The sequence below is a fragment of the Oncorhynchus mykiss genome, chromosome 12, assembly GCF_013265735.2.
Source record: "Oncorhynchus mykiss isolate Arlee chromosome 12, USDA_OmykA_1.1, whole genome shotgun sequence".
NCBI lineage: Eukaryota > Metazoa > Chordata > Actinopteri > Salmoniformes > Salmonidae > Oncorhynchus > Oncorhynchus mykiss.
The window spans coordinates 25,911,356-25,931,908 of NC_048576.1; the positions used below are offsets into that span (position 1 = coordinate 25,911,356).

Genomic DNA, 20,553 nt, shown 5'->3' on the forward strand with positions numbered 1-20,553 from the left:
GTTAAGGTAGTGACACAATATCAGTCCATTCTGCAATTTCAATAATTTACTGCGATGGAAGGTTGCAAGTAGCAGAAGCCCTGTACTTGCAAAATAATGGTTGTTGTGTAACTTAGTTGGCTGCTGGGCACACGTCAATTTATGGTGCTTTCAAGACAACTGGGAACTCAGAAAAATTCGAGACCAAATCATAACGTCAGTGATCTTCAAGTGCAAAGTCGGAGCTCTAAAAAGAGGCCCAAAATTGGAATTCCGAGTTGGATGACCATCAAAACGATTTTTCCAATCGGAGTTCCCAGTTGTCCTGAACGCACTGAAGTTAGAAGTCGGAGATTTTCGAGTTTCCAGTTGTTTAATGCGACAATAGAACTAAAGCTACAGCACTATGATGCATGCATAAATCGGAAAAATAGCAATGTGATAAAAATGGGATGAGGTCGTCCTGAAGCACTAGATGCCAGATGGCCTCGATCATTACTGTGAACGAATTGGCTGAGTAGTGAATGTTGTCCATAATTTTAGGCGATGACGTTGGCGGGCTACGCTTCAATGGCAATGAACTGAGGATATGCGCTCGTGCCGGACGCTCCTCCTCCCTCCCCTACTGTAGCGAATCTGGACACGACGCGCTTGGTTAGGTCACTCCCTGTAGCTCCTTTTAAGGTGCGACGACGGCTGATGATGTAAATTGTGAGGTGTGTGGTTTGGAAAATGAACATCAGCAGTGAAAACACTTCGAAGTATCTCATTGCCTACAGAAACGGTGCCAGTTACTTAACACTATTTCATGGTAGGAATAGGAGTCTAAAAGCCTTGTTGTACTTCTCGATGGGATTTTCATATCGGAATCGTCCCCTCGTTGCTGCTTTACATTAAGTAAGTTAATGCATTACTTTTACTCGCTTACAGCAAGTTCACGCGTAACCTACATTGAGCGGACTGAGTGACATCTGGCTAAGGTTGATCGAAAGTTGATGTTCCATTGATATGCCGGTGCATGATAGTCTATGGTTTTATAGTCGTGCAGTTGTCGGAAATGGGAACTTCCAGGTGATTTCACGGTTTTCTATTAGATTACCTAATTTGACAGGCTAGACCAAGTTATTTTAATTTATTTTCATACAGTATTAAGACTAAGGCTGCACGTTTTGGATGTGTTGAATAGCCTGTAGTCTTTTGGAAATACAGTAGGATATCCATGCGAGCCAGACCAGTCGTGGAATTATAGTTTTGGTCCTATATAAAAGTTACTTCGTTCTGAAAGGTTGATCGTGACCACACTGTCAGGAGAGCACTCCTTACAACATCTAATTTATGTAGGTTAATCACTAAAAGAGACATTGTTATGTAACTCATGACTCATGAAGAAGCATGAGCCAGAGCCAGTTGCAGTGACGTCACGCCTCAGATGTATTTATTAAAGAAGGGAAACTAAATTTACCCGTGCTGCGCAGTTGTTCTGGGCGCCAGGAGAAAATATTTGCAACGAAAGCTGTTCATCCTTATGAGAAAATGCAGGCCTATGATTGCGTGGTACGATTGATGATGATGATGGGGACTCTTCTCCACTCACACCGATCCTGAATGTATATCAGACTCGCAGAAATAGTGCTGGCTTAGTTCAGATAATGGATATTATTCACAAAAACAATCTATGATGGCAAAAAGTTTGTGGTCATCGTTGAATTATTCAACACACACTACAATCATGTGAGACATTATTTTGAAGACATCACATTATTTAAGTTTCCATTTGCCTTGATACTGACGATTTGATGATTTTTGGCTCACAATGATCCTGATAAAGTGTTCAAGGAGCAAGGATTGGAAGCCTATGTTGATGGTTTTACTATTGTTCAGTTGGTCTGTGATGAGGCTGGTCCTATGTGGTCAGGTTTTTGGTTGCCACGAGTAGGTGAGGTGAAGTAATGGTGAAGTGAGGTAGCTAAGCTTATTTCACTGAGCCAACCCACTAAGAGTTAGACTTTTAACTCAAGAGATACACTGTCTGCCCTCTACTGGCTGACATCTCCTTTTCTCTTTCTTTTCCTCACTCATCTGCCCATTTTTATCTATCTCTTCATGTAACTTCCCCTTCCATCGATAGATACTTCTACTATAGAGTACCACAGTACCACAGTATGAGTCATAATACCAAAACGGAAATGGTTCCTATCGGTATTTCCACAATTTATTTTTCCCTCGGGGGATTTTAGAAACACATAAAATAAGGGTTATGTGTCGTGTAGGCTTACCTTGGCGTGATGTTTTTATAACCGTGTAAAACTCTCTAGGATAAGGTGACTTATCTTATAAATGAAACGCTAATTAGCTACTAATGTGGCTATCATAAAAAACTACAAATGCCATGATGATCTGGACGAGACTGCCGAATCAAGGCAAAGGTACGAATCTCTGAATTAACTATCTAATGTTATATAAATGTAGTAATGAATAAATTGGCCAAATGTATTTAAATGGACAGTTCTGTGAAATGTCTTGTACGAGTTTTAAATTGACACAGTACCTGTTAGAAAAGGTGTCAGCTAGAGATGACCTGTAGGAGCTTGCAGGGAATTGTAGTTTTGCATGATGTCTACTTTGATTCTAATTAGCATTTTCAAATATGAGAGTAAATCGAGCCGAATATACAGTACCAGTCAAAAGTTTGGACACACCTACTCATTCAAGGGTTTTTCTTTATTTTACTATTTTCTACTTCGTAGAATAATTAGTGAAGACATCGAAACTAAAAAATAAAACATGTGGAATCATGTGGAATCATCACAAAGAAGTGTTAAACAAATCAAAATATATTTTACAGTTGAAGTCGGAAGTTTACATACACCTTAGCCAAATACATTTATACTCAGTTTTTCACAATTCCTGACATTTAATCCTAGTACAAAATTCCCTGTCTTAGGTCAGTTAGCATCACTACTTTATTTTAAGAACGTGAAATGTCAGAATAATAGTAGAGAGAATTATTTATTTCAGCTTTTATTTCTTTCATCACAGTCTCAGTGGGTCAGAAGTTTACATACACTCAATAAGTATTTGGTAGCATTGCCTTTAAATTGTTTAATTTGGGTCAAACGTTTTGGGTAGTCTTCAACAAGCTTCCCACAATAAGTTGGGTACATTCTAGCCCATTCCTCCTGACAGGGCTGGTGTAACTGAGTCAGGTTTGTAGGCCTCCTTGCTCGCACACGCTTTTTCAGTTCTGCCCACAGATTTTTGATAAGATTGAGGTCAGGGCTTTGAGATGGTCACTCCAATACCTTGACTTTGTTGTCCTTAAGCCATTCTGCCACAACTTTGGAAGTATGCTTGGGGTCATTGTCCATTTGGAAGACGCATTTGCAACCAAGCTTTAACTTCCTGACTGATGTCTTGAGATGTTGCTTCAATATATCCACATAATTTTACTTCCTCATGATGCCATCTATTTTGTGAAGTGCACCAGTCCCTCCTGCAGCAAAGCACCCCCACAACATGATGTTGCCACCCCCGTGCTTCACGGTTGGGATGGTGTTCTTCGGCATTCAAGCCTCCCCTTTTTTCCTCCAAACATAATGATGGTCATTATGGCCAAACAGTTCTATATTTGTTTCATCAGACCAGAGGACATTTCTCCAAAAAGTATTATCTTTGTCCCTTTGTGCAGTTGCAAACTGTAGTCTGGCTTTTTTTATGGCGGTTTTGGAGCAGTGGCTTCCAGGTTAAGTCGATATAGGACTCGTTTTACTGTGGATATAGATACTTTTGAACCTGTTTCCTCCAGCATCTTCACAAGGTCCTTTGCTGTTGTTCTGGGATTAATTTGTACTTTTCGCACCAAAGTACATTCATCTCTAGGAGACAGAATGCGTCTGTGTCAGCAGCAAAGCACCCCCACACCATCACACCACCTCCTCCATGCTTCACAGTGGAAACCACACATGCAGAGATCATCCGTTCACCTACTCTGTGTCTCGCAAAGACACAGTGGTTGGAACCAAAAATTGCAAATTTGGACTCATCAGACCAAAGGACAGATTTCCACCGGTCTAATGTCCATTGCTCGTGTTTCTTGGCCCAAGCAAGTCTCTTTTTCTTATTGGTGTCCTTTAGTAGTGGTTTCTTTGTCAGCAATTCGACCATGAAGGCCTGATTCACGCAGTCTCCTCTGAACAGTTGATGTTGAGATGAGTCTGTTACTTGAACTCTGTGAAGCATTTATTTGGGCTGCAATTTCTGAGGCTGGTAAATCTAATGAACTTATTCTCTTCAGCAGAGGTAACTCTGGGTCGTCCCCTCCTGTGGCGGTCCTCATGAGAGCCAGTTTCATTTATAGTGCTCAATGGTTTTTGCGACTGCACTTGAAGAAACTTTCAAAGTTCTTGAAATGTTCCAGATTGACTGACCTTCATGTCTTAAGGTAATGATAGACTGTCATTTCTCTTTGCTTATTTGAGTTGTTCTTGCCATAATATGTTTTTTTTACCAAATAGGACTCTCTTCTGAATACCACCCTTACCTTGTCACAACACAACTGATTGGCTCAAAAGCATTAAGAAGGAAAGAAATTCCACAAATGAACTTTTAACAAGGAACACCTGTTAATTGAAATGCATTTCAGGTGACTACCTCATGAAGCTGGTTGAGATAATGGCAAGAGTGTGCAAAGCTGTCATCAAGGCAAAGGGTGGCTTCTTATAAAAATCTCAAATATAAAATATATATATAAAACACTTTTTTGGTTACTACATCTTTTCATATGTGTTATTTCATCGTTTTGATGTCTTCACTATTATTCCACAATATAGAAAATAGTAAATATTAAGAATATCCCTTTAATGAGTAGGTGTGTCCAAACATTTGACTGGTACTGCATTGATAAAAGTCACCTTGTCCAAGAGAGATTTACATGGTTATTAAAACGTCACAGCAGGGTAAGCCTACACCAAACACAGCCCTTATTTTAAGTGTTTCTAAAATACCCTATTGGAAAATTGAATGGTGGAAAAACAATTGGAACAATTTCCCTGTTTTACAGCTAGGTTATGTGAGTATTATGACACATCCACTGTGGGGCTCTATAAGGTCTTCTTAGCAAAGCTGTGTCATGGCAGTATAGAGGGTCAGTTCAAGCCTTGGCTATTTTATTTATTTATTTATCTAGGCAAGTCAGTTAAGAAAAATATCTTATTTTCAGTGACAGCCTATGAACAGTGGGTCAACTGCCTTGTTCAGGGGCAGAACAACAGATTTTTACCTTGTCAGCTTGGGAATTTGATCTTGCAACCTTTCAGTTACTAGTCCAACATTCTAACCACTAGGCTACCTGCTGCCCTATAAAGGTTGAAAATATGCAACATGCTTTTTATGAGCTTTTAGAACAGATGCAGTGAGCTCTGTTAAAGAGGTGATGCCAAAACCTTTACTTTCACAGAGCTCCTTGACAAGTGTTTATTTTTAATCGAAAGGTGTACAGAGAGGAAATAGGGGTCTCTGCCCCCTCCTTATGCTGTAGAGGGTTTTCATGTCTCTCTGCCTGAAAATATGCTGTGTGAATGTTAGGTAACTCATGACACGCAGCCTCTGCTGTTACGGAGCCTGCTGGAGGGAAAGTAGGTTACTGGGCCATGTCCTGCAAGATTAAACTGAACGCTAGTTGGAATATCGCTGGGGATGCTAAGTGTGACTAGCCATGCACAAATGGAGCAGGTCCGTGTAAAAGCAAAGTCATTTTTCCCCCTGTGCTCTGTCCCTTTAAGAAAGACTCTCTTCAAGGCTTTGATGAATGTTCAACTCATGATGGTTCATTTCAAGCACACAATAAATTAGTGAAACATGACTACAGGTTTATTTCATAGAGGTCTCGAGATGAGCAGTGAATTCACTTTATTGTTAGGTCTAGCTGTGAGCAGTGAGGATCGATCGCACCGCACCATTTCCTGTTTCTATAATGTACCTGAGAATGTTTCATTATGAACTCTTTCAATGGAATGTACCTGCTGGTCGTTTTTCATTGCATGAAGGCTAACCTGAGAAGAATGTCTATTGCTGAAGTGTTTTTATTATTTTGTTATTAGGTGTAGTTGTTAAAGTGAAGCATCAAGCTCAACTCAAGTGTGCTGGCTGGAGTTTTTCTTTTTAAAGGGCAGTTTTATATTACCGAAAACTTCAATTTTATGAAGCGACATTTTAGCATTGTGACACCCAGGTGAACTCCTCTATTTTGGGACATCAGTGAGGATTTAGCCTACTGTGTCGGTTCCCAACCTTTTCCGTTCTGAGGACCACCAAATCATCGTCAGTGGCTCTGATTGGACAGTGCATTCTGCTCAGCAGCAATTCAGGACACAATCTAATCATACCTGCACTTCAGAAAAGTGACTCTGCAGAGAAATAGCAATGCTCCTAATCCAGTGTAAATGCAAGTGTTAGATAAAAAAATACATCCAGAGAATGATTCGGAATGGATTCACTTGATTAAATCAGCCAGACTGTGGTCAGACCGAGACTGTGCCATGACCCTTTATGTCACAGACAGGTCAGGGCCAAGCCGAGAAAAGCGTTTAACTCCAAAACTATGATGGTTTGATTTGGGGGGCTAAATGCCTGGTAGCGTTAGTCGTCAATTGTCTAGTGTGTTTGTATGGGAACAGGAGGTTTGAAAGATAGCAGATGTCAGGGGTTATCATAGCTTCACAGGCCAGTAGAAGTCAATAGTTAGTGATTTTGAGTACATTTTTAACCTCCTTATACCTCTAGAATTTGAAGTAAAAATAAAGGCAGTCACGTTGGCAGTGAACAGCTGTTGCACAGCAAGCATCTATTTACGGGCCCCTCTTCACTTGTTAAATCACCTAGTGGTTGTAGTATGTTTCTTTGGGACACTGACAATGGAATGTCACATGGGTGTCAGCTGCACTGTTCCACATTAGATATCAACATAAACATGCCTCCCATCACCAACGTCATGCATTTGATGGTTGGTTTCCTGCGGCTTATGTCCTCAAGCAGTGACTGACATGAATTGACCTGGACAACGGGTGCTTGTTTCCTGGAAATTTGTTGAATAGTCAAATATTTATTTAATTCATTTTTGAAGGGGATTGCTAAGCCCTACTTTCGGCACCTAATTGGAATGGATGTAAGAGCAGTAATTAACATGTAACTTCTGTACTGAAGTGACAGTCAAGTGTGATGCATCTATCAACAGGATAAGAATATGACGTACTTATAATCACCTCATGAGCAATTCCATGGTAACGGATTTACGCTTTGACTCAGTTTATTCACTTGAAATTGTATGTCAAATAAAAAACATTGATTTGAAAGTTTAACAAACCATACAAATCTATGCACAAAGACTACTTTTAACAATTTCCACTGAAACATTTACAAAAACGTATTTAGTGGAAGAACTGTGCAGAGACAAACTTTGGTAATGGAATCATGGTAAAATCTCCCTCAGGTTTTTATGCGACCACGTTTTCAAAAAATTCTCAAATATCTGCTCCATATTAAGATTCAAAGATGTCTGCAGAAAGAATGGGGTGTCAGCTATGACATGACACGTTGAGTTATTGAACTACAATAAAAAGTGGATTTACAGCCGGTAATGGAATTACATCATGGGTCCCTGATCTCTAATACCCAGAAATGCATAATTATGGATATGAATGTCATTCTCCTCATGTTTCACAAGTGTGGACATCACAGTGTAGCAGCGCTGTACTCCTTGTATTGTACTGTACTACTGTATTGTACTGTACTCCACTGTGCTCTACTCACTGTACAGTGCTGTACTGTACTGTGCTAACCAAACTTGTCCGGTCCGTCTGTGGACGTTAACATCAATACCAGGTTGGGCTGATCAAATGTAAACTACTTTTCAACATCAATGGATGTCCGGTGTCGGTAGGTGCTCATTGGGCGAGGATGCTGGTTAATGTAAATGGAAAGGTAGAAGGCTCATGGGTAGGTGTCAGTAAGAGCTAGGACCGGTGACATTAACTGGAGAGTGAGAGTGAAAAGGCAGAGAGAGAGAGAGGGAGGGGTTGTCTAGACTTAGACTGTTTTAACATTCTTGGTTTGACCACTAGATGACAGAAAGACAAAGAAAACAGTTATGAGCTCAACATAACAGTATGGCAGTGGAAGGGAGGACAGTAGCAGGTGACCCAACTGTGGGTTGAGACTATTCTGATTTCCCATTGTAGCCAATTCAGTTGTAATAATTCGGTTACTGACTTTTTTGGGTATTCCATTACCAATTTGGTAACGGAATTACGAGTTTTAATCACTTAATAATTCATTTTAAAAAGTTCATATCAGTAAAATCACTAACTAATTGGTAGGTCTATCATTGCTTGTTACTTTTGTAAACTTTTATTATCCTCCCTTCTCATGAGGGACAGAAATTAGAAACTATCTTGAAGATATGTGGGTTTTTAGTAATGGAATTATAAGGCACCAGGCAATATTTCTTAAACTTAAGGTAAACAATGTCTCAAACAAAATACAACTGTTGATATTAGTTGGCAGGGGTCTTTACTAGAGGTCGACCGATTATGATTTTTCAACGCCGATACCAATTCCGATTATTAGAGGACCAAAATAGCCAATACTGATTAATCGGACAATTTTTATTTTTATATTTGTAATAATGACAATTACAACAATACTGAATGAACACTTTTATTTTAACCTAATATAATACATAAATAAAATCAATTTAGTCTCAAATAATTAATGAAACATGTTCAATTTGGTTTAAATAATACAAAAACACAGTGTTGGAGAAGAAAGTAAAAGTGCAATATGTGCCATGTGAAAAAAGCTAATGTTTAAGTTCCTCAGAACATGAGAACATATGAAAGCTGGTGGTTCCTTTTAACATGAATCTTCAATATTCCCAGTTAAGAAGTTTTAGGTTGTAGTTATTATAGGAATTATAGGACAAGTTCTCTCTATACCATTTGTATTTCATATACCTTTGACTATTGGATGTTCTTATAGGCACTATAGTATTGCCAGCCTAATCTTGATAGGCTTGAAGTCATAAACAGAGCTGTGCTTCAAGCATTGCGAAGAGCTGCTGGAAAACGCAGTAAAGTGCTGTTTGAATGAATGCTTACGAGCCTGCTGCTGCCTCAGTCAGACTGCTCTATCAAATATCAAATCATATACTTAATTATAATATAATAAACAGACAGAAATACGAGCCTTAGGCCATTAATATGGTCAAATCTGGAAAAATATCATTTTGAAAACTAAACGTTTATTCTTTCAGTGAAATACGAAACCGTTCCGTATTTTATCGAACGGGTGGCAACCCTAAGTCTAAATATTGCTGTTACATTGCACAACCTTCAATGTTATGTCATAATTATGTAAAATTCTGGCAAATTAATTACGGTCTATGTTAGTAAGAAATGGTCTTCACAAAGTTCGCAACGAGACAGGAGGCCCAAACTGCTCCATATACCCTGACACAATTTCCCTAGTTAATATTGCCTGCTAACATGAATTTATTTTAACTAAATATGCAGGTTTAAAAAAATATACTTGTGTATTGATTTTAAGAAAGGCATTGATGTTTTTGGTTAGGTGCATTGGTGCAACGATTGTGCTTTTTTCTCGAATGAGCTTTTGTTAAATCATCACCCGTTTAGCGACGTAGGCTGTGATTTGATGATAAATTAACAGGCACCGCATTGATTATATTCAATGCAGGACAAAAAAGTAGTAATATCATCAACCATGTGTAGTTAACAAGTGATTTTGTTAAGATTGATTGTTTTTTATAAGATAATGATGCCTCTCCTTAATGTCAATATGTCTTGTCTATTGCTGTTCTGGTTAGTGTTTATTGGCTTATTTCACTGTAGAGCTTCTAGTCCTGCTCACTATACCTTATCCAACCTATTAGTTCCACCACCCACACATGCAATGACATCTCCTGGTTTCAATGATGTTTCTAGAGACAATATCTCTCTCTTCATCACTCAATACCTAGGTTTACCTCCACTGTATTCACATCCTACCTTACCTTTGTCTGTACATTATACCTTGATGCTATTTTATCGCCCCCAGAAACCTCCTTTTACTCTCTGTTCCAGACGTTCTAGACGACCAATTCTTATTGCTTTCAGTCGCACCCTTATTCTACTCCTCCTATGTTCCTCTGGCGATGTAGAGGTGAATCCAGGCCCTGCAGTGCCTAGCTCCACTCCTATTCCCCAGGCGCTCTCTTTTGACGACTTCTGTAACCGTAATAGCCTTGGTTTCATGCATGTTAACATTAGAAGCCTCCTCCCTAAGTTTGTTCTTTTCACTGCTTTAGCACACTCTGCCAACCCGGATGTTCTAGCTGTGTCTGAATCCTGGCTTAGGAAGACCACCAAAAATTCAGACATTTTAATTCCAAACTACAACATTTTCAGACAAGATAGAACTGCCAAAGGGGGCGGTGTTGCAATTTACTGCAAAGATAGCCTGCAGAGTTCTGTCCTACTATCCAGGTCTGTACCCAAACAATTTGAACTTCTACTTTTAAAAATCCACCTTTCTAAAAACAAGTCTCTCACCGTTGCCGCCTGCTATAGACCACCCTCTGCCCCCAGCTGTGCTCTGGACACCATATGTGAACTGATTGCCCCCCATCTATCTTCAGAGCTCGTGCTGCTAGGCGACCTAAACTGGAACATGCTTAACACCCCAGCCATCCTACAATCTAAACTTGATGCCCTCAATCTCACACAAATTATCAATGAACCTACCAGGTACCTCCCCAAAGCCTTAAACACGGGCACCCTCATAGATATCATCCTAACCAACTTCCCCTCTAAATACACCTCTGCTGTCTTCAACCAAGATCTCAGCGATCACTGCCTCATTGCCTGCATCCGTAATGGGTCAGCGGTCAAACGACCTCCTCTCATCACTGTAAAACGCTCCCTGAAACACTTCAGCGAGCAGGCCTTTCTAATCGACCTGGCCGGGGTATCCTGGAAGGATATTGACCTCATCCCGTCAGTAGAGGATGCCTGGATATTTTTTAAAAATGCCTTCCTAACCATCTTAAATAAACATGCCCCATTCAAGAAATTTAGAACCAGGAACAGATATAGCCCTTGGTTCTCCCCAGACCTGACTGCCCTTAATCAACACAAAAACGTCCTATGGCGTTCTGCATTAGCATCGAACAGCCCCCGTGATATGCAGCTGTTCAGGGAAGCTAGAAACCATTATACACAGGCAGTTAGAAAAGCCAAGGCTAGCTTTTTCAAGCAGAAATTTGCTTCTTGCAACACTAACTCAAAAAAGTTCTGGGACACTGTAAAGTCCATGGAGAATAAGAACACCTCCTCCCAGCTGCCCACTGCACTGAAGATAGGAAACACTGTCACCACTGATAAATCCACCATAATTGAAAATTTCAATAAGCATTTTTCTACTGCTGGCCATGCTTTCCACCTGGCTACTCCTACCCCTGTCAACAGCACTGCACCCCCAACAGCAACTCGCCCAAGCCTTCCCCATTTCTCCTTCTCCCAAATCCATTCAGCTGATGTTCTGAAAGAGCTGCAAAATCTGGACCCCTACAAATCAGCCGGGCTAGACAATCTGGACCCTTTCTTTCTAAAATTATCTGCCGAAATTGTTGCCACCCCTATTACTAGCCTGTTCAACCTCTCTTTCGTGTCGTCTGAGATTCCCAAAGATTGGAAAGCAGCTGCGGTCATCCCCCTCTTCAAAGGGGGGGACACTCTTGACCCAAACTGCTACAGACCTATATCTATCCTACCATGCCTTTCTAAGGTCTTCGAAAGCCAAGTCAACAAACAGATTACCGACCATTTTGAATCTCACCATACCTTCTCTGCTATGCAATCTGGTTTCAGAGCTGGTCATGGGTGCACCTCAGCCACGCTCAAGGTCCTAAACGATATCTTAACCGCCATCGATAAGAAACATTACTGTGCAGCCGTATTCATTGATCTGGCCAAGGCTTTCGACTCTGTCAATCACCACATCCTCATCGGCAGACTCAACAGCCTTGGTTTCTCAAATGATTGCCTCGCCTGGTTCACCAACTACTTCTCTGATAGAGTTCAGTGTGTCAAATCTGAGGGTCTGTTGTCCGGACCTCTGGCAGTCTCTATGGGGGTGCCACAGGGTTCAATTCTTGGACCGACTCTCTTCTCTGTATACATCAATGAGGTCGCTCTTGCTGCTGGTGAGTCTCTGATCCACCTCTACGCAGACGACACCATTCTGTATACTTCCGGCCCTTCTTTGGACACTGTGTTAACAACCCTCCAGGCAAGCTTCAATGCCATACAACTCTCCTTCCGTGGCCTCCAACTGCTCTTAAATACAAGTAAAACTAAATGCATGCTCTTCAACCGATCACTACCTGCACCTACCCGCCTGTCCAACATCACTACTCTGGACGGCTCTGACTTAGAATACGTGGACAACTACAAATACTTAGGTGTCTGGTTAGACTGTAAACTCTCCTTCCAGACCCATATCAAACATCTCCAATCCAAAGTTAAATCTAGAATTGGCTTCCTATTTCGCAACAAAGCATCCTTCACTCATGCTGCCAAACATACCCTTGTAAAACTGACCATCCTACCAATCCTCGACTTTGGCGATGTAATTTACAAAATAGCCTCCAATACCCTACTCAACAAACTGGATGCAGTCTATCACAGTGCAATCCGTTTTGTCACCAAAGCCCCATACACTACCCACCATTGCGACCTGTACGCTCTCGTTGGCTGGCCCTCGCTTCATACTCGTCGCCAAACCCACTGGCTCCATGTCATCTACAAGACCCTGCTAGGTAAAGTCCCCCCTTATCTCAGCTCGCTGGTCACCATAGCATCTCCCACCTGTAGCACACGCTCCAGCAGGTATATCTCTCTAGTCACCCCCAAAACCAATTCTTTCTTTGGCCGCCTCTCTTTCCAGTTCTCTGCTGCCAATGACTGGAACGAACTACAAAAATCTCTGAAACTGGAAACTCTTATCTCCCTCACTAGCTTTAAGCACCAACTGTCAGAGCAGCTCACAGATTACTGCACCTGTACATAGCCCACATATAATTTAGCCCTATCAACTACCTCTTTCCCAACTGTATTTAATTTATTTATTTATTTTGCTCCTTTGCACCCCATTATTTTTATTTCTACTTTGCACATTCTTCCATTGCAAAACTACCATTCCAGTGTTTTACTTGCTATATTGTATTTACCTTGCCACTAAGGCCTTTTTTTGCCTTTACCTCCCTTCTCACCTCATTTGCTCACATTGTATATAGACTTGTTTATACTTTATTATTGACTGTATGTTTGTTTTACTCCATGTGTAACTCTGTGTTGTTGTATCTGTCGAACTGCTTTGCTTTATCTTGGCCAGGTCGCAATTGTAAATGAGAACTTGTTCTCAACTTGCCTACCTGGTTAAATAAAGGTAAAATAAATAAATAAATAAAAAATAAGTTTAATGCTAGCTAGCAACTTACCTTGGCTCCTTACTGCACTCGCGTGACAGGTTGTCAGCCTGCCACGCAGTCTCCTTGTGGATTGCAATGCAATCGGCCATAATCGGCATCCAAAAATGCTGATTACCGATTGTTATGGAAACTTGAAATCGGCCTTAAAATCGGCCCTAATCGACCATTGACCTCTAGTCTTTACATCAACATTGTTTTTTAAAATGTATTTCTCATACCTTTTTAAGACTTTTTCTGGTAGATACTTTCTAAAACCTATTTTCCATCTGTTTATCCACAAAATAAAGCCTTTACTTATGCCTAATTGTTAAGATTGAAAATAGTTGACAAATTTATCTATGCCTTCTTTCCCCCAAAATATAGACTCTTAGCTTTCATTTGACACCCAAAATGATATGCTTTTATGAACTTCACAGGTTGGGGCTCATGTGTCCTTTTCGATGGAAATGCCCTCATGGAAATTATAGTCTTGTGATTTTGGTGTCCTCTGCTGGGATAGGTTGAGGATACAACTACAGATGTAGGATCTTAATTTGATCACCCAGTTGCAGGATAATTTTTTTTTTATCTTGTAGTGTATTTGAGGTTTAAAAAGGGTTCTCAAGTTTGTAATTTCCACTTTGAAATTTCAGACTTGATTTTCAGTTACAAAAATGTATCAACCCCTACAAAAATATCCATGAATTATAATCCACATAATAATTAACATATTCTGTTGCTTATTATTTTCCTGCTGTAGCAAACTTGCTCATATTAAGATCCCACATCTGTATTGATCTGTTATAATTAGGTCACATCTGGAATACATGATTCATTAATCACACCTCCTTTTTTGAGGCAGTGGGCCCAGGCTGCATCTGTCACCAGTGTGATGAGTGATTAAAATAACAGCTAGCATGAACTGGAGATTTTCTATGAAAGCTGCCTCTACTGGCAATTACTTGTAACTGAACTACGGCAACCTCAGTTCATTCTTTGTAGATTCCTTGAATTGAATTTAGGTGAATTGATAGCTTGTATAAACCTCTTGAACAGTGATATATTATAGAGAGTAAAGTATCTTTCCCCTACTCTTTTATGTCCCAATGCATAGTGATAACATTTTGATAAAAAATAAATCATAACCAACCAAGCATTTTTGGAAAGTCATTCATGGCACCTCCACTTCTTTCAGCAGTGGGGAATATTCTTTGCGTTTCACGTTTTGAAAAGGAAGTGTAACAAAGATGAGATCAAGGTTCACATGCTGATAATTACCCCAGTTGATAAGACATGACAGACTAAACTACAAGTATGACACAACACAATCCTATCAAACTATGGATTATATGACATGTACTACTTAGTGCTTGTCATATAAGCAACAAATAGGCATTCCTGCTACTGTCAGACAACTCACCTAACATATTAAACATATGGTGAAAATATAGCCATTCAAATCTAGAGGTAGAAAGCTTGACATGATAATCTAAATACAGTGCATTTGGAAAGTATTCAGTCCCCTTGATTTTTTTTCCACATTTTGTTACGTTAAAGCCTTATTCTAAACTGGATAAACATATTTTTCCCCCTCATCAATCTACATACAATACCCCATAATAACAAAGCAAAACCAGGTTTTTAGATTTGTGCAACTGAAATATCACATTTACGTAACTATTCAGACCCTTTACTCAATATTTGTTGAAGCACCTTTGGCAGCGATTACAGCCTCGAGTGTTCCTGGGAATGACGCTACGAGCTTGGAACACCTGCAAATCCTCTCAAGCTCTGTCAGGTTGGATGGGGAGCGTCGCTGCACAGCTATGGCCACTCAAGGACATTCAGAGACTTGTTCCAAAACCACTCCTGTGTTGTCTTGGCTGTGTGCTAAGGGTCGTTGTCCTGTTGGAAGGTGAACCTTCGCCCCACTCTGAGGTGCTGAGCACTCTGGAGCAGGTTTTCATCAAGGATCTCTCTGTACTTTGCTCTGTTCATCTTTCCCTTGATCCTGACTACTCTCCCAGTCACTGCTGCTGAAAAACATCCCCACAGCATGATGCTGCCACCACCATGCTTCACCGTAGGGATGGTGCCAGGTTTCCTCCAGACGCGACACTTGGCATTCAGGCCAAGAGTTCAATCTTGGTTTCATCAGAGCAGAGAATCTTGTTACTCATGGTCTGAGAGTCCTTCAGGTGCCTTTTGGCAAACTTGAAACTGGCTGTCATGTGCCTTTTACTGAGGAGTGGCTTCCGTCTGGCCTCTCTACCATAAAGGCCTGATTGGTGGTGTGCTGCAGAGATGGTTGTCTTTCAGGGAGGTTCTCCGATCTCCTCAGAGGAACTCAAGAGTTACCATTGGGTTCTTGGTCACCTCCCTGACCAAGGCCATTCTACCCCGATGGCTCAGTTTGGCCAGGCGGCCAGCACTAGGAAGAGTCTTGGTGGTTCCAAACTTCTTCCATTTAAGAATGATGGAGGCCACTGTGTTCTTGGGGACCTTCAATGCTGCAGAACTTTTTTGGTCCTCTTCCCCAGATCTGTGTCTCGACACAATCCTGTCTCGGAGCTCTACGGACAATTCCTTTGATCTAATGGCTTTTTCTCTGACATGCACTGTCAACTTTGGGACCTTATATAGACAGGTGTGTGCTTTTCCAAATCATGTCCAATCAATTGAATTTACCATAGGTGGACTCCAAGTTGTAGAAGCATCTCAAGGATGATCAATGGAAACAGGATGCACCTGAGAGCAATTTCGCATCTCATAGCAAAGGGTCTGAATAGAATAATATCTAAATAAGGTATTTCTGTTTTTTATGGTTCATTTTGCAACATTTCTAAAACCTGTTTTCGCTTTGTCATTATGGGGTATTGTGTGTAGATTGAGGAAATGTTTTTATTTAATCAATTTTAGAATAAGGCTGTAACGTAACAAAATGTGGAAAAAGGGAAGGGGTCTGAATACTTTCCGAAGGGACTGTATATCAGGTAGCTTGTGGTGCAGTATGTCATTAAGCAGAAAATCCTGGTGATCCTGTGTGCTGTAGTAGTACTGTAGCATTCCTTGGTATACTTGGCGGCGGCTTCATTCACCCAGTGGAACTATGTTGCACATGACCCTTGAGAGTATGTCTGGTATTCATGTCACCCTCTTTAACCTTCTTACTGTGACAGACGAAATGTTCAGCTCGGGTTATAACTGCCAGTACAGACGTCATTAGCCTCTCTGCTGATGTCGCTCATCTCTGGTCCACAGCACACTGTCTTTGTACTCACTAGCTACAGGCAGAGACCTACTAGGGCATGACAAGACACTTAATTGCTTTACCTTTTATGTTCCTTTCTTCCGGTTGTTCAAATATGATTAATGTTTTGTGTGTCAGCATCTCGCTTCAGAGAATCCATGGAAATTAGTTAGGGGAAATGGCATAACGTTTCTCACAGCATTGTTTTTCCCCATAGCACAGTAAGCTGTGGGGTGGTTACTGTAAGTAGACGACCTGGAATCCTCAAACATACTGTGATCAGTGCAGCTTGTTCATGGAAGTGTCCTCCCACATAATGAGTCTAGTTAACTTAGAGGTAAATTTACTTCAATCTGGGTGTATTTTAATCCTTGACCGTGTGCAAGACAGGGAGGCCTTCTGTATATCTGGGCTATTCCTTTTTTCTGGAGTGTCTATTCTCATGTCTTGTTGTGATAATCCTGACTGCTCAGGATTTACCGGAGTCTCCCAAGGCAAAAGGTCACAGTCAAGGGTTGGGTGTGGCTACACTGGTGTCTCAGAGGAAGACAGTTTGGTTTCACAATCTGAGTAGGCCCAGCCCTTCAGATCTTGTTCTCAGGGTGTTGGTTGTGCGTCTCTATTACTGACGTAATAATTTGTTTGTGTTACGGAATACTACAATGTACAGACGATCCGTGGATTGTCTGAGGCGCCACTCCCTGAACATTTAATACATTTGCAAATGTCTAATTCACTGTACAGTAGAGCAGTGCTTCCCAAATGTTTTCACTCATGCCACACCTAAAAGCCCCTACCTCTCTGCCAACCCCTTGTACCCCACAGTTTAGGAACCACTGCAGTAGAGTGTAGGTCTGACAACTCCCTGGTATGAACCAGAAAAAAGTATTTACACCTGTTCATACATTTGAATGGATCAGGATACTGTACATGTCATTTTTTACAGGTTATAAACTTTTACTCACATGGGTTAAAATGTCAAAAGTGTGCAAATTCTGTGTACACATGTCAAGAGTGAGACATATATATATCTTAAGCAGTTTCTGGTGAAAGCATTGGCATTCCCAGACCAGACTAGAGGGAGGATAGGGAGATGTGCTAAACTCTTACACAATGAGGAAAATGAGGTAGCAATTGACAGGAATAGGATCATATTTTTCATGGGTAGTTTGCTTTCACTCTCAAAGCTGTTCCAGTGTGCTTTGCTTCCAACTGTATCAGCTGCACCTCTTAAATGTATGTGGTTTATTATAATGATGGTGACGATGATGATACTTTGTTCGCCTAAAGTATCCCTTCAGGGTATTGTAACATAATCAGCGCCTTTCTGCAGCCAATAATTGAATTAAAGATGTAACCTCCTCTCAGAGCTTGTGTGCACAAAGTGTGAGCTGCATGGTCCTTCCATCCGTGCCCTAGAATCATGACCTACATACTGTATCTGCTCACACACTGCTTTAGGTAATTGTCATCATGTAGGCCGCAAAGATCATGTCTTTTGCTCCTGAGCAGGACGGTATAAGAGGCCTGTTCAATCATAGGACTGATGATTTATTTATTTTGTGGTGTATGCTTAGCAGTTTGTTAAACTGTAATAAATGTCTGAAATCTATGTAGTGTAATAGTGAATAAGTATTTAATAAAAAACAAAAACATCTTTACCAAGCTACATAAAAAATAATATTTAGTTTTTAGGTTGAGTATTATTCAAACGTTCACCTTTTAAATAAATGCAATACAGCAGAGTCTATTGAATGTTGGTATAAATGTTAGTTTTAACGTAATTCATAAGTTGCAAAGACATTTGCTTTAGGCCCAGTTCATAATGAAACCCTTTGATTAATTGATTTACCTGATGTTCATTTATAAATTATAACATTTGTACAAGGACTCTATTTGCTCGCTCTCCGAATGATTGATGAATCTGAACTTGTATTAATTGATTGAACCAGATTAGTACAATCAAACATCTCCGAATAAGGCATTCCCTAGAGTTATCTGAATTATATAGGGCGGCAGGTAGCTTAGCTGTTAAGAGGTTTGGGCCAGTAACTGAAAGGCCACTGATTCCCCCGAGCCGGCTAGGTGAAATATCTGTCGATGTGCCCTTGAGCAAGGCACTTAATCTTAATTGCACCTGTAAGTCACTCTGGATAAGAGTGTCTACTAAAATGTATGGTTTTGCTGTTACCAATGGATTATTTAGGAATATTCACCTTTGGATGTTTATTTATTTGTCACCTAATGATTGTTCATTTCTTGGTCAATCACTATATTCATGTCACTCATCATTTTGAAGATAACAAATACATTGATGCATGCTTTGTAGGCTGCTTGTTTACTTATTGTAAGGTCCATTAGTGTCAAATGCAGTTTATGCTTAAGCAAACCATCCAGTTACTTTCTGTTAAGCTGCTTGATAAGATCAGATATCCTCATTTTATCTCGATGTGGAATATGTGAACATACTGAGCATACTCAGTTCCTGCATGCATGGCATGAAATTAATTCTGAGGTACAGTCTATATTTGATTTGTGATTTTTAGACCTGTCAGCTGCTCTCCACTCACATGATACCTGCTGCCTCAAGGCCTCCAAAGGTGTCTCATTTGGAAACATTGTCTACACAATACATCTCAAACGGTCATAAGGACAGGATGACTTTTTGCCAGATGAGATGGGACATGGGGCGTTTCATTTTGCAAAGAAAGAAAAGCTATGTTAAACAATGTTAAGCCTTGTGAACATCAATTGCATGAAAAATGTATCAACAATTTACTCTTAGTTTTGCCAACAAGGATGATGAGGCTACATTTAAAAGGTTTAGGTTAGGATTGCATCAGACTTTAGAAAGCTAGTCCTCGGTATAAAGCCAGTCCTCAGTAGAAAGCCAGTCCTCAGTAGAAAGCTAGTCCTCAGTAGAAAGCTGGTCCTCAGTAGAAAGCCAGTTCTCAGTAGAAATCCAGTCCTCAGTAGAAAGCTAGTCCTCAGTAGAAAGCCAGTCCTCAGTAGAAAGCCAGTCCTCAGTAAAAATCCAGTCCTCAGGAGAAAGCCAGTCCTCAGGAGAAAGCTAGTCCTCAGTAAAAATCCAGTCCTCAGTAGAAAGCCAGTCCTCAGGAGAAAGCTAGTCCTCAGTAGAAATCCAGTCCTCAGTAGAAAGCCAGTCCTCAGTAGAAAGCCAGTCCTCAGTAGAAATCCAGTCCTCAGTAGAAAGCCACTCCTCAGTAAAAAGCCAGTCCTCAGGAGAAAGCCAGTCCTCAGGAGAAAGACAGTCCTCAGGAGAAAGCCAGTCCTCAGGAGAAAGCCAGTCCTCAGGAGAAAGCCAGTCCTTAGTCTTGTGGAAATGAGGCCATTCTGAGACTAACTTCCAATAATTGTGTACCTATGGTAGGACTCTGCTTTGAGTCAGTGAGTTGAGGGGAAGAACTGCGTTGGCTGATGGAAAAGAGAGGACCGCATGCGTTTCCACCACACAATGTTTCCATGGGAACACAGAGAGAACCGAAGTACCACAGCCTGATACATTTTATTTGATTTAACTTTTATTTTGGCAGGGATCATGCAGATGAGCCCAGTAATTAATGACAGTCAGTGCATCAAATGACGACTGTGATGACATCACGACACCAGCATCACAGATGCCTGCTAGAGGTAGTTTGGCTCAACATCTCATTGATTGCAATGTTAAAAGACACTTTATTTTTCCTAAGATCTGAGGGTAACAGCTAGGCTTTAGGTACAGGGGAGTGACACACGCTGCAGTCCCTCAATTTATTACGTAGAAGGGGACCATTTATGAACA

At 40.7% G+C, this 20,553-nt stretch overlaps 1 protein-coding gene across 1 annotated transcript in view; it reads left to right on the forward strand.

Annotated features, from left to right (window-relative positions):
* The first annotated feature begins 708 nt into the window (after window positions 1-708).
* The window catches only part of npas2 (neuronal PAS domain protein 2), a 74,488-nt gene continuing 54,643 nt past the window's right edge, over window positions 709-20,553 (forward strand). The window contains exon 1 of the mRNA XM_036937284.1: window positions 709-876. The gene's annotated coding sequence lies outside the window, so the exon portion shown is untranslated. The remainder of the gene's footprint in view (window positions 877-20,553) is intronic.